A 13,309-nucleotide genomic window follows, 5' to 3' on the forward strand; every position below is an offset into this window, starting at 1 on the left:
GTAGGACTTTGGTTCACATGAGTGCTTTCTGTAGTCTCTGGTACATATAGGTGCAAACTAAGTATGTGTACAAGAAAGGGAAGAGGGGAGAGAGAAGAAGTGAGGCTGTTGAGAAACATCAGATTAGAACTAGAGTCAAAACCTGGTTTTTAAGTTCTTCTCTGTCTTACATGCATTTAGGCATATTCAATTAGACTCATTCTAGAGCTGTGGAGAAGAGCATTAAGTAAGAAAATCAGAGAGAGTGAGAGCAGGAGAGGACGATTCCATACACCATTCCCCTCAGCGGGGACTTAAAGTGACTGTTCCCTTAGCAGATCCCCTCCTCACCTGCACTGCACCTTCCCTCAGTGAGCATCTTACAAGGCTGCACACTATTTGTCTTTAAAGACACACTGCACCTTTTTCCACATAACACAACCCTGAGAATTCTTTGTCTGTACTCATGCAAATAAAGAGGTATCTGTTCTGTCACTGGAGGTGAAACTGGCAAATAAGTATCTCTTCTGTCTGGAGGAAAAACTGGCAGAAGTCCTGGTTGGACTTCTCAGGTATTATGTCACCTGTATTCGTATTTTCAAGGGTAGTTTTAACTAAACTCTATTTTGGCCTCACATACTGACTTGAAAGCCTAACTCTTCTCCGAGATGAGGCCTGGCTGCCTTGTTAGTCTTTATTAATCCACTAGCTCTACTAAACTTTCCTTTTATGTAACACCTTGAAATTTTATAATTTTAGAGCAGAATTTTCTTCTACTGTCTTTCTTTTTCTTCTCTATGACTCACAAAATACTTATGAGTTTAAATAGAAACCACCCTTTCATTTAGAATACCTGTAAAATACCGTTGGCTAAGAAGTTCAAATCAAACACACAAACAAAAACCTCTCACACACCTTGGAGAACTGCATAATGTGTTCTGTATAATCAATACGACTGCAGGGCTCTCAGTATTGAGCTGGCCTTGGAGAAAGGGTACTCACCGGAGAAAGCAAATATTCTCTCCTATTGAAGCTATAAAGTTAATTAACTGCTTTATGGGAAAGGATTTGCTTTCCTCAGAATCTGAGACTTGGTTTGCAAGCCCAGCCCTTCTATGGACTTCTTTTGTGACCCTGGGACATCTACTACCTACCACCATCTTTGAACCCTATGTCCTCATCAAATTAGAGAAAAGTCAAAGCAAGTAATATATACAGTTGTCTCCATTCTCGGCAAAGTGATTTTCTACTCTAGCTACCTCAAATAAGTATATTAAAGTCAAATAATTTGTCAATATCAAGACGAGCTTTCCAGGCCATTTAAGACTCACCCATAGAGAAATTCTGGTGTCACCACTACCTGTAACTGTGGTCCTGGTAGGAAAAGAGAGAAAGTAACATAGGAGAGACATGGCCAATTTTTGTCATGTATTTCAAGTCTAAGTAAAATTACCAAGATTACTTCCTGGGGCTAATTTTAACTATATAGCGAAAAAAAAAAAAAGCCCATTTTGTTGGATTTGGGGGTATGTTCAGGTCAACTAACAATATCTTTCACAACCCCAGATACCCTTCAGAAGTTTCACCTTTAAAGATTTATTTTTCCAAGTTGACGAGGTCTTCTAACTTCCCCTGTTAGAAGGCAAATCCTACTGGAAGAACAACCCCTTAAGCCTATCTTTCTTATTTAGAGGCTGGACCTGAAAGCCACACTTCAGTTATTTCCCAATTCGCCAAGGTTGCCTCCCACACTTAGGCCTCTAGATGTGATGGAGGAATATTTCATATGGCTCTGCCAGAAAGATTACCCATTCTGCCAAATTTCTGTGATCTAAAGCCTCACAGAAGACAAAGGCTCTTCATTCTACTTAGCAAGAGATGCTTCAGTCCTGGAAACTTAAGAAGCATAAGAATTCAGGACAAGACCCTACAGCAGAGGCACAGTGGGATGGGGAGCAGGGGAACCTTTCTACCCCAGGTATGACTTTAAAGGAATCAACAAAAATAAAGACATGCATGGGATTGGCTTTTGTTAAGACTCTAATGAAAAATTATCAGAGGAAACAGAGCAAGACCTTGGGAATCACGGCCAACACAGGGAAAGGATGATAGCCTTTCATGTGAATACACCCCCATCAAACCATACAACAGGTAGGCTTAACCTACCAGCTCTTTCCCATGGTAATCCCCCCTGACCGATCCTAGCTATGGCTTTGCCCAAGAAACCACCAATTCGCACCCTCTCATTTACATTTAGGCTGACTGTGACATAGTCCCAAAACACAAACGAACAACTATTTGTGTATGGGCACAAACTAGTTTTAGCGGTAAAAACAGGAATAGAACTCTATCTTTCCTGTATACAACTTTGTTGGTAGCTTTGTATGTAACAGGGTCTTAAATTATACTGATTCCCCCATGAACAATTTTTTTTTTTCCAGAAGCATGCCAAGCTGTGAGCAGTGACAAAATTCATAAGAGTCACTCATTTCATTCTCAGGACAGACAAGGAATGAGGTACCTAAATTAAAAAACAAAAAGCCTGGAGACCTTCAAGATGGCAGAGGAGTAAAACGTGGAGATCATCTTCCTCCCCACAAATACATCAGAAATACCTCTACATGTGGAACAGCTCCTACAGAACACCTCCTGAATGCTGGCAGAAGACCTCAGACTTCCCAAAAGGCAAGAAACTCCCCAAGTACCTAGATAGGGCAAAAGAAAAAAGAAAAAACAGAGAGAAAATAATATGCACAGGACCTAAACCTCTGGGAGGCAGCTGTGAAGAAGGATAAGTTTCCACACACAAGGAAGACCCTTCACGGGTGGAAACGGGAGGTGGGGGGGGGGAAGCTTCGGAGCCATGGAGGAGAGCACAGCAACAGGGGTGCAGAGGGCAAAGCAGAGAAATTCCCGCACAGAGGATCGGTGCCGACCAGCACTCACCAGCCTGACAGGCTTGTCTGCTCACCCGCTGGGGCTGGTGGGGGCTGGGAGCTGAGGCTCGGGCTTTGGAGGTCAGAACCCAGGGAGAGGACTGGGGTTGGCTGTGTGAACACAGCCTGAAGGGGGCTAGTGCACCACAGCTAGCCAGGAGGGAGTCTAGGAAAAGTCTGGACCTACCTAAGGGGCAAGAGACCATTGTTTTCATGGTGTGCGAGGAGAGGGGATCCAGAGCACCACCTAAACGAGCTCCAGAGACAGGCCCGGACCACAGCTATCAGCACGGACACCAGAGACGGGCATGAAGTGCTAACGCTGCTGCTGCAGCCACCAAGAAGGCTGTGTGCAAGCACAGGTCACTATCTACACCTCCCCTCCAGAGAGCCTGTGCAGCCCACCACTGCCAGGGTCCCGTGATCCAGGGACAACTTCCCCGGGAGAACACACGGTGCGCCTCAGGCTGGTGCAATGTCACGCCAGCCTCTGCCGCCACAGGCTCGCCCTGCATTCCGTACCCCTCCCTCCCCCCGGCCTGAGTGAGCCAGAGCCCCCTAATCAGCTGCTACTTTAACCCTGTCCTGTCTGAGTGAGGAGCAGACGCCCTCAGGGGACCTACAGGCAGAGGCAGGGCCAAATCCAAAGCTGAACCCCGGGAGCTGTGCAAACAAAGAAGAGAAAGGGAAATCTCTCCCAGCAGCCTCAGGAGCAGTGGATTAAATCTCCACAATCAACTTGATGTACCCTGCATCTCTGGAATACCTGAATAGACAAGAAATCATCCCAAAAATGAGGCGGTGGACTTTGGTATCAACTGTAGACTTGGGGTTTGCTCACTGCATCTAATTTGTTTCTGGTTTTATGTTTATCTTACTTTAGTATTTAGTTTATTATCATTGGTAGATTTGTTTATAGACTTGGTCTTTTTTTTCTATACATATATATATATTTTCCTTTTTGTGAGGGTGTATGTGTATGCTTCTTTATGTGAGTATGTCTGTATAGCTTTGCTTTTACCATTTGTCCTGCAGTACTGTCTGTCCATAGTTTTTGTTTTTTTTTTTGTAAGTATAGTTTTCAGCACTTGTTATCATTGGTGGATTTGTTTTCTGGTTTAGTTGCTCTCTTCTTTCTTTTTATTGTACTTTTTAATATTTTTTAATAATTAAAAAAAATTTTTACTCAATAACTTTACTTTATTTCATTTTCTTCTTTCTTTCCTTCCTTTTCCCCCTGTTTTCTTCTGAGCCGTGTGGTTGACAGCACCTTGGTGCTCCAGCCAGGAGTCAGGCCTGTGCCTCTGAGGTGAGAGAGTCGAGTTGAGGACACTGGTACACCAGATACCTCCCAGCTCCATGTAATATCAAATGGTGAAAGCTCTCCCAGAGATCTCCATCTCAACACTAAGACCCAGCTCCACTCAATGACCAGCAAGCTACAATGCTGGACACCCTATGCCAAACAACTACCAAGACAGGAACACAACAACACCCATTAGCAGACAGTCTGCCTAAAATCATAAAAAGGTGACAGACACCCCAAAACACACCACCAGATGCAGTCCTGCCCATCAGAAAGACAAAATCCAGCCTCATCCACCGGAGCACAGGCACAGCTCCCCTCCACAGGGAAGCCTACACAACCCACTGAAACAACCTTAGCCACTGGAGGCAGACATGAAAAACAATGGGAACTATGAACCTGCAGCCTGTGAAAAGGAGACTAAACACAGTAAGTTAACCAAAATGAGAAGACAGAGAAAAACACAGAAGATGAAGGAGCAAGATAAAAACCCACAAGAGCAAACAAATGAAGAGGAAATAGGCAGCCTACCTGAAAAAGAATTCAGAGTAATGAGAGCAAAGATGATTCAAAATCTTGGAAATAGAATGGGGAAAATAGAAGAAATGTTTAACAAGGACCTAGAAGAACTAAAGAGCAAACAAACACTGATGAACAGCACAATAAATGAAATTAAAACTTCTCTAGAAGGAACCAATAGCAGAATAACTGAGGCAGAACAGATAAGTGACCTTGAAGATAAAATAGTGGAAATAAATGCTGCAGAGCAGAATAAAGAAAAAAGAATAAAAAGAATTGAGGACAGTCTCAGAGACCTCTGGGACAACATTAAACAAACCAACATTTAAAACAAACCAACATTCGAATTATAGGGGACCCAGAAGAAGAAGAGAAAAAGAAAGGGACTGAGAAAATATTTGAAGGGATTATAGTTGAAAACGTCCCTGATATGGGAAAGGAAATAGTCAATCAAGTCCAGGAAGTGCAGAGAGTCCCATACAGGATAAATCCAAGGAGAAACACGCCAAGACACACATTAATCAAACTATCAAAAATTCAATACAAAGAAAAAATATTAAAAGCAGCAAACAAAAACAACCAATAACATACAAGAGAATCCCTATATGGTTAACAGCTGAACTTTCAGCAGAAATTCTACAAGCCAGAAGGGAGTGGCAGGACATACTGAAAGTGATGAAAGGGAAAAACGTACAACCAAGATTACTCGACCCAGCAAGGGTCTCATTCAGATTTGACGGAGAAATTAAAACCTTTACAGACAAGAAAAAGCTAAGAGAATTCAATATCACCAAACCAGCTTTACAACAAATGCTAAAGCAACTCTCTAGGCAGAAAACACAAGAGAAGGAAAAGACCTACGATAACAAACCCAAAACAATTAAGAAAATGGTAATAGGGACATACATATCAATAACTACAGTAAATGTAAATGGTTTCAATACTCCAACCAAAAGACATAGACTGGCTGAATGGATACAAAAACAACAACCGTATATATGCTGTCTACAAGAGACCCACTTCAGACAGAGGGACACATACTGACTAAAAGTGAGGGGATGGAAAAAGATATTCCATGCACATGGAAATCAAAAGAAGGCTGCAGTAGCAATCCTCATCTCAGACAAAATAGACTTTAAAATAAACACTATTACGAGAGACAAAGAAGGACACTACATAATGATCAAGGGTTCAATCCAACAAGAACATATAACAATTGTAAATATTTACGCACACAACCTCAATACATAAGGCAAATGTTAACAGCCATAAAAGGGGAAATCGACAGTAACACAATCATTGTAGGGGACTTTAACACCCCACTTTCACCAACTGACAGATCAACCAAAATGAAAATAAATAAGGAAACACAAGCTTTAAATGACACATTAAACAAGATGGCCTTGATATTTATAGGACATTCCATCCAAAAAGAACAGAATACACTTTCTTCTCATGTGCTCATGGAACATTCTGCAGGATAGATCATATCTTGGGTCACAAATCAAGCCTTGGTAAATTTAAGAAAATTGAAATTGTATCAAGTATCTTTTCTGACCACAACCCTATGAGACTAGATATTACAGGAAAAAATATGTAAAAAATACAAACACGTGCAGGCTAAACAATACAGTATGAAATAACCAAGAGATCATTGAAGAAATCAAAGAAGAAATTTAAAAGAACTCAGAAACAATTCACAATTAAAACATGATGACCCAAAACCTCTGGGATGCAGCAAAAGCAGTTCTAAGAGTGGAGTTTATAGCAATACAATCCTACCTCAAGAAACAAGAAATATCTCAAATAAAAAACCTAGCCTTACACCTAAAGCAATTAGAGAAAGAACAAAAAACCCCAAAGTTAGCACAAGGAAAGAAATCATAAGGATCAAATCAGAAATAAATGAAAAAGAAATGAAGAAAACAATGGCAAAGATCAAAGAAACTAAAAGCTGGTTCTTTGAGAAGATAAACAAAATTGATAAATCATTAGCCAGACTCATCAAGAAAAAAAGGGAGAAGACTCAAATCAATTAAATTAGAAATGAAAAAAGGAGTGTTACAACTGACACTGCAGAAATACAAAAGATCATGAGAGATTACAACAAGCAACTCTATGCCAATAAAATGGACAACCTGGAAGAAATGGACAAATTCTTACAAAAGCACAACCTTCTGAGACTAAACCAGGAAGAAACAGAAAATAAAAACAGACGAATCACAAGCACTGAAACTGAAAGTGTGATTAAAAATCTTCCAACAAATAAAAGCCCAGCACCAGATGGTTTCACAGGTGAATTCTATCAAACACTGAAAGAAGAGTTAAACCTGTCCTTCTCAAACACTTCTAAAATACAGCAGAGGGAGGAACACACCCAAACTCATTCTAAGAGGCCACCATCACCCTGATACCAAAACCAGAAAAAGATGTCACAAAAAAAGGAAACTACAGGCCAATAACACTGATGAGCATAGATGCAAAACTCCTCAACCAAATACTAGCAAACAGAATCTAGTCGCACATTAAAAGGATCACACACCATGATCAAGTGGGATTTATCCCAGGAATGCAAGGATTCTTCAATATATGCAAATCAATCAATGTGATACACTATATTAACAAACTGAAGGCGAAAACCCATATGATCATCTCAATAGATGCAGAAAAAGCTTTAGACAGAAATCAACACCCATTTTTGATTAAAAAAACCCTACAGAAAGTAGGCATAGAGGGAACTTACCTCAACATAATAAAGGCCATATACGACAACACACACAGCCAACATCATTCTCAATGGTGAAACACTGAAACCATTTCCACTAAGATCAGGAACAAGAGAAGGTTGCCCACTCTCACCACTATTATTCAACATGGTTTTGGAAGTTTTAGCCACAGCAATCAGAAAAGAAAAAGAAATAAAAGAAATCCAAATCAGAAAAGAAGAAGTAAAGCTCTCACTGTTTGCAGATGACATGATACTACACATAGAGTACCCTAAAGATGCTACCAGAAAGCTACTAGAGCTAATCTATGAATTTGGTAAAGTAACAGGATACAAAATTAATGCACAGAAATCTCTTGCATTCCTATAAACTAATGATGAAAAATCTGAAAGCGAAATTAAGGAAACACTCCACACAATGCTAACTTTTGTTGGCATTGCAACAAAAGGAATAAAATACCTAGGAAAACCTAGGAATAAACTGGTCTAAGGAGACAAAAGACCTGTATGCAGAAAACTATAAGACGCTGATGAAAGATACTAAAAATGATACAAACAGATGGAGAGATATACCATGTTCTTGGATTGGAAGAATCAACATTGTGAAAATGACTATACTACCCAAAGCAATCTACAGATTCAATGCAATCCCTATCAAACTACCAATGGCATTTTTCACAGAACTAGAATAAAAAAATTCACAATTTCTACTGAAACACAAAGACCCCGAATAGTCAAAGCAATCTTGAGAAAGAAAAACAGAGCTGGGGCAATCAGGCTTCCTGACTTCAGACTATACTACAAAGCTACAGTAATCAAGACAGTATGGTACTGGCACAAAACAGAATATAGATCAATGGAACAGGATAGAAAGCCAAGAGATAAACCCACACACATATGGTCACCTTATCTTTGAAAAAGGAGGCAAGAATATACAAGGGAGAGAAGACAGCCTCTGCATTAAGTGGTGCTGGGAAAACTGGACAGCTACATGTAAAAGAATGAAATTAGAACACTCCCTAACACCATACACAAAAATAAACTCAAAATGGATTAGAAACCTAAATGTAAGGCCAGACACCATAAAACTCTTAGAGGAAAACTTAGGCAGAACACTCTATAACATAAATCACAGCAAGATCCTTTTTCACCCACCACCTAGAGATGGAAATAAAAAGAAAACTAAACAAATGGGACCTAATGAAACTTCAAAGTTTTTGCACAGCAAAGGAAACCATAAACAAGACAAAAAGACAACTCTTAGAATGGGAGAAAATATTTGCAAATGAAGGAACTGACAAAGGATTAATCTCCAAAATTTACAAGCAGCTCATGCAGCTCAATAAGAAAAAAACAAACAACCCAATCCAAAAATGGGCAGAAGACCTAAATAGACATTTCTCCAAAGAAGATATACAGATTGCCAGCAAACACATGAAAGGATGCTCAACATCACTAATCATTAGAGAAATGCAAATCAAAACTACAATGAGGTATCATCTCACAGTGGTCAGAATGGCCATCATCAAAAAATCTACAAACAATAAATGCTGGAGAGGGTGTGGAGAAAAGGGAACCCTCTTGTACTGTTGGTGGGAATGTAAATTGATACAGCCACTATGGAGGTTCCGTAAAAAACTAAAGTAGAGGGCTTTCCTGGTGGCGCAGTGGTTGAGAGTCCCCTGCCGATGCAGGAGACACGGGTTCATGCCCCGGTCCGGGAAGATCCCACATGCCGCGGAGCGGCTGGGCCCGTGAGCCATGGCCGCTGAGCCTGCGCGTCCGGAGCCTGTGCTCCACAATGGGAGAGGCCACAACAGTGAGAGGCCCACGTACCGCAAAAAAAAAAAAAGAAAAAAAAAAAACTAAAGTAGAACTACCATAAGACCCAGCAATCCCAGTACTGGGCATATACCTGGAGAAAACCATAATTCAAAAACAGTCATGTACCACAATGTTCATTGCAGCTGTATTTACAATAGCCAGGACATGGAAGCAGACTAAGTGTCCATCAACAGATGAATGGATAAAGAAGATGTGGCACATATATACAATGGAATATTAGCCATTAAAAGAAACAAAATTGAGTTATTTGTAGTGAGGTGGATGGACCTAGAGTCTGTCATACAGAATGATGTAAGTCAGAAGGAGAAAAACAAATACTGTATGTTAACACATATATATGGAATCTAAAAAAAAAAAAAAAAAAATGGTTCTGAAGAACCTAGGGGCAGGACAGGAATAAAGACGCGGACGTAGAGAATGGACTTGAGGACATGGAGGGGGGAAGGGTAAGCTGGGACGAAGTGAGAGAGTGGCATGGACATATATACACTAGCAAATGTAAAACAGATAGCTAGTGGGAAGCAGCCACATAGCACAGGGAGATCAGCTCGGTGCTTTGCGTCCACCTAGCGGGATGGGATAGGGAGGGTGGGAGGGAGGGAGACGCAAGAGGGAAGAGATATGGGAACATATGTATATGTATAACTGATTCACTTTGTTATAAAGCAGAAACTAACACACCATTGTAAAGCAATTATACCCCAATAAAGATGTTAAAAAAAAAAAAACACCTTAGAATTATCTAGTCTTTTCCACCAAGAATAGATATTCACACTGATTTATGTCATTTCCCTTCCCACAGTCATGTCTCCCATTTATAATTGCTCAATATGCCAGGTTCACAACGTTTCCCCATTTGGGTGCCCTATTTGAATTTGTGTATAAATACTCACTCCTCCAAATGTTCTATATGAATACACAAAATATCCGTTTCAGCACCGAGTGCATAAATTCAGGGCTGGAGGCGTGTGGCATACTGCAGAATGGCACTAATTCAGGAGTCAGCTTGTAGAGGTCTGGATAGGGCTTAGCTGTACGCTTGCCATGGAACCTTGGGGACCTCAGTTTTTACTCTCTGAACCTGTTTCCTGATGACCAAATTGGAGAATGCTAGCCTTCTCCTATTCCTCTCATGGATACCTGGAAGAACCATATGAAATCATGGACGATATTTTTAAAAACTGTTCATTGACCTTCACTTTGAGAATAAAGGAAAGAACTATAATCAAAGCCAGATGCTTAAAGAAATTACAAGGTAACTTGGAGACATGTGAAATGGACTACAGTTCCAATATTTCCATCAACTTGCTCAAATTTCTTCTCTAGGATGCAGGAACTCGATCAGTAAAATGAGAGATTGAATGGTGTTTTATGTGTCCTTCAATTAAGTTTCTGAGTGATTGAATCTCTGCAGCATTATTAAAAGTACTGTCATTGTAGCTGGAATTTAAGTACCGTCACATGAGTACCTGAATTAAGCCTTTGGCTGCCTTCAGAGCCAGGATTCAACCCCTGTAGTGTGGAACATGGGGTTACAATCTAGAGCAGTAAAATTTGGTATACATAATAACTAAAAGCAATGTGGGACCACAAATTGGGTCCTAGAACAACAAAAATATAGTTAGTGAAAAAAAATTGGTGAAATATGAATAAAGCCCATAATTGGTTATTAATAACGTTCCAATGGTAATTTTTTGGTTTGATAGGTATACTATATTATTAGGTAAAATGTTAACATTAAAAGAAGCTGGATGAAGTGTACATGGAAACTTTCTGTACTATCTTTGCAGCTCTTCTGTAAGTCTAAATTTAGTTCAAAAGAAAAAGAAAAAACGCTATATTTCACAGGAATCACCTCAGGTGCATGTTGAAAATGAAAATTTCTCCAATTTCAGAGACATAAAAATTATAGTCCTGGAGCAGGTCCCAGGAATCTGCATTCTAACTGGCACACAAGGAGATTCTGATGCATATTTCTCAGGGATCATACTTGGAGAAACTCTGATCTGAAACAAACACTGGTCCAGAGTAAAATAAGTGATTATTAGAGATTAGTAAATGGAGAATACAACCTGCGGCTATAAAAAGGCTCTTGTGTGAGATCTTAATTTTTTTTCCTCTTTTTTAACAGATTTTACTAAAGATCTTTAGAGAGCAACCTGCAGACTCCAGATCCAACTGCCAAGGAGACCCTGTCATGCTGTGTGTACTGTCTGGGGCATAGCTGGCAGCTCCGGCTTCCCACCGTTCTGTTCTGAGACAGAGGTGGTGGGCAGTATCTCATCTCTGGGTTCCATAACGCTCACATGGTCAGGCAGGGGCTTCTTAAGGCCAATCCTACCACTTGGGTCCCAAGGCAACTTGATCTTCACTTTGATGCCCAGTGAACACTGTCTGAGTGTCACATAGCACATACTAGTATCGACATAGTAGTTAACAGGGTCCCCAATGGGGATCATCAGGCCAACCACAACCTTCATGGATTTAGCCGTCTATTCACAGAAATTCCCAGACAGTGTGACCTCACAGGCTTTGGCCCCACTCTCCATGATGAACCAAGCACACCATAGCAGGCCCTCCACACAGCAAGTCCTCCTAGGAGTTTATAATGCAGAGACTTTGCCGGGACAGTGGCACGCAGACCTCCTGTGGCCGCCATTTTAGGATACCTCCACCAACTGATGTATCGATATAAGTTTAGGCAAGTTAATTAAACTTCTGGGCCTCAGATTCCTCATTTATAAAGAAGAAGTTGTATCTATGGAATTCTAATGGTTATCCCTGCATAGTACCTAAAAGGAGAAGTCCAGAATAGTAAATAGTTGTCTCTAAAACCTTCTGTTGGCAGCCACAGATCTCTCCTGGCACCTCTGAAGAATCCTTCTTCTTACAGCACTGAACAGGGCAAAGGCTTTTGCAGCACTCTTCCCATGCATGCAAGTGTCTGGCCCTGCAGTGAGTTAAACACAGTTACAAAGGAGATACAACAGTGTTGAAAAAACACAGTCACTGTGACAAGGTCAGCAGCGGGGGACATTAGGTTTTGAATTTGCTTTATTGAATCGAGAAGCAGTTGCCGTAGTTCCGACAGCATGCCCTTTTGCTTTGTGAAACGGAAATCCTTATTTCCATCTGTGAAGACTCTAGGGAAAGTAAATGAGGTCTCTGGCCCCAGGCCTTTCATTAGAGAACAGTTTTGTACCAGATGAGGCCACAGACTCAGAACTACCATGTCTCTACAGAGACCCTGCCCAGGAGATGAAGAAAGATGGATTTAAGTCAGCTCAGAGTAACTGAATTTAGAAGTGGTGCTGACTAGAGTCTTGGGATTGCCCCTGGCTTTTTTTTTTTTTAACATCCTTATTGGGGTATAATTGCTTTACAATGGTGTGTTAGTTTCTGCTTTATAACAAAGTGAATCAGTTATACATATACGTATGTTCCCATATCTCTTCCCTCTTGCGTCTCCCTCCCTCTCACCCTCCCTATCCCACCCCTCCAGGAGGTCACAAAGCACCGAGCTGATCTCCCTGTGCTATGCGGCTGCTTGATGGACTGCCATCTCTGCTATGTGTGTGTGCACACACACATTAGCATCAGTATAAACTTCCCAAATTAGAGGGGAATAAGGTATATATCCAAACAAAAATTCCTATTGGGCAGGGAATATGCCAACCTCACCTCATTCCAGTTATGTTGACCTGACTCAACAGTTTAGGTAGATGAATGTTTTTAATGGTATCTATGAATCAACTCTAAGCTTTGTTTTCCCATAAAGAGAGGATATCAGAAGAATGTATGACACTAACATTTTCTGAGTGCAAAAAATGTTACTTGTTATTATAGAATATGATTGTACAGCATACTTAACTTCATTTACCCTTGGTTTCTGAAAAGAGATAATAACACCTACAAATTTTTATTTGAATCTTAATAATTCTATGGGTTTTTATTTATGTTAAATTATCTACATATATATGGAAAAGGAAAGTGAGCTTA

At 40.5% G+C, this 13,309-nt stretch overlaps 1 pseudogene; it reads right to left on the reverse strand.

The window, feature by feature from the left end:
• Nucleotides 1-11,505: 11,505 nt before the first annotated feature.
• On the reverse strand, nt 11,506-11,882 carry LOC117197060 (40S ribosomal protein S3-like; annotated as a pseudogene).
• Nucleotides 11,883-13,309: the final 1,427 nt, after the last annotated feature.

Source organism: Orcinus orca, chromosome 3 (genome assembly GCF_937001465.1).
Source record: "Orcinus orca chromosome 3, mOrcOrc1.1, whole genome shotgun sequence".
Classification (NCBI taxonomy): Eukaryota; Metazoa; Chordata; class Mammalia; order Artiodactyla; family Delphinidae; genus Orcinus; species Orcinus orca.